Genomic DNA, 1,616 nt, shown 5'->3' on the forward strand with positions numbered 1-1,616 from the left:
TTCAGTGGGTGTGTTTTCCCATTGGGAGGCATTTGGAAGTTTGGAAGGGGAGCCGAAAGAGGAGTCTTTTTCACAAGCAAGTTGGCTTTCTGCACAGGTAGGGCCCTTGGCCGTAAAGCTTAGCTCCGTCAGTGCGTCTGCATGGGGTTCCTCCAGTGCCTCAAGAGCCCGTGCTAAACTCTCGGTGTGGGCGTTTGGCTTGCGCCAGTCAGAGTGCCGTGCCTGCGTCTTCCCAGGGCCGGCTCCCGTGAGGCACGCATAACTTGGGAGGAAAGGGTTAGAAGAGAAAGCAAGTGAAGCTGACTTCGAGTGGTGGTGCCCCTGGGCGGAGTGGTCCTCCTGCTCCTTCCTGTCGGAGGGGTGGGCTCGAGTGTGGGCTTGGGGGGTCTGGCTGTGGGCGGTGGGAGGATGGTGTCCAGGAAAGTCCCAAAGGTCACCCTGCGCCGGCGGAGTGTGAAGCCTCTCCCCTAGGTTGGGGTGCCGAGGATTAAGCCTTCCTCTGTGGCTTGGGCTGGGGAGCGTGATCCGGCGTCAGGTCCATTTGGGTGGAGCTGGCAGCCGGCAAGAATTCGGGCCATCAGGTCAACCCTCTGTGGACAATGTCGGGGAAGCCGGCAGGCCTGCGATTTTGGCTTCGCGGGCGGGCAGCTCAAGCCTGGCCTCCTATGAGCCTGGAAGGCAGCCGGCCGGGCTCACCTGTCTCCTCCCCAGGCCCAAGTTCCTTTCAGGCAGCAGGTGGAGCGAGGAGCCCAGGGAGTGGAGCCCAGGGAGGTGTCCGGAGCCTCGTCCTGCCCTGCGCCCAGCAGGGCTCTTGCCAGCTCCCGGCCCACCTGGTTTTGGCCTCTGCCACCCCTAGCAGTCAGCCAAAAGAGCAGAAGCCACCCTCTCCCTCCTGCACCCGGCGTGGCCAGCATGGGGCTTGAACCCATGACCTTGGCGTTATTAGCACCACGCTCTAACCAGCTGAGCTAGCCAGCCTACAGGGTGCGTTTTCTTGCTGACCCTTTTGGAAGGAGTCACTGGCTGGTGCGGGGAACGATGTGGCCTCCGTTATCGAATGGATGGATCAAGACGCCACCTGCTAAGGTAGGGGAATTAGCTCAAGTGATAGAGCGCTCACTTCGCATGCGAGAGACAGCGGGATCAATGCCCGTGTTCTCCAGCGGCAAGGCAGCTGCGGGACCTTCTCTCGCCCTTCTTTTAGAAGCCATGGACAGTCAGCCAGCTCAGCGCCTCCAGTGGCCTCCATCCCTCTCCCCGCTTGGCCTCCCAAAAAGCCAGTCCTTGCGGAGCACAAAGCTCTTCCACCCCAGCCCTTCTCCCCCTTGCGCTGACTGGGAGGCTGGAGACAGCTGGGGGAAGTTAGCTCAAATGGAAGAGCAGGGGAGAAGTAGTCAGACCCATACACACATTCTCCAGCCTGCTCTGCTCTGCTGTGCTGGGCTCTAGTGGGGGACCTGCACCTTTCTTTCTGAGCTCTCACTGGAGCACAATCCCTTTCCTCCTCCCTCCCTGCTAGTCTACGCCAAGCTCATTGGCCGGGAGGGAGAGCCACTCAAATACAGAATTACTCACATCCCAGGGGTCCATGAAGGGAATGAGGAGATGGGCGGGGT

At 60.6% G+C, this 1,616-nt stretch overlaps 1 non-coding gene across 1 annotated transcript; it reads right to left on the reverse strand.

Annotated features, from left to right (window-relative positions):
* Positions 1-904: 904 nt before the first annotated feature.
* TRNAI-AAU lies at positions 905-978 on the reverse strand. Its single transcript has one exon. It is a non-coding gene; the product is annotated as a tRNA-Ile (tRNA).
* Between the last annotated feature and the right edge of the window lie 638 nt (positions 979-1,616).

This window comes from Mauremys mutica, unplaced genomic scaffold (assembly GCF_020497125.1).
Source record: "Mauremys mutica isolate MM-2020 ecotype Southern unplaced genomic scaffold, ASM2049712v1 Super-Scaffold_100095, whole genome shotgun sequence".
Classification (NCBI taxonomy): Eukaryota; Metazoa; Chordata; order Testudines; family Geoemydidae; genus Mauremys; species Mauremys mutica.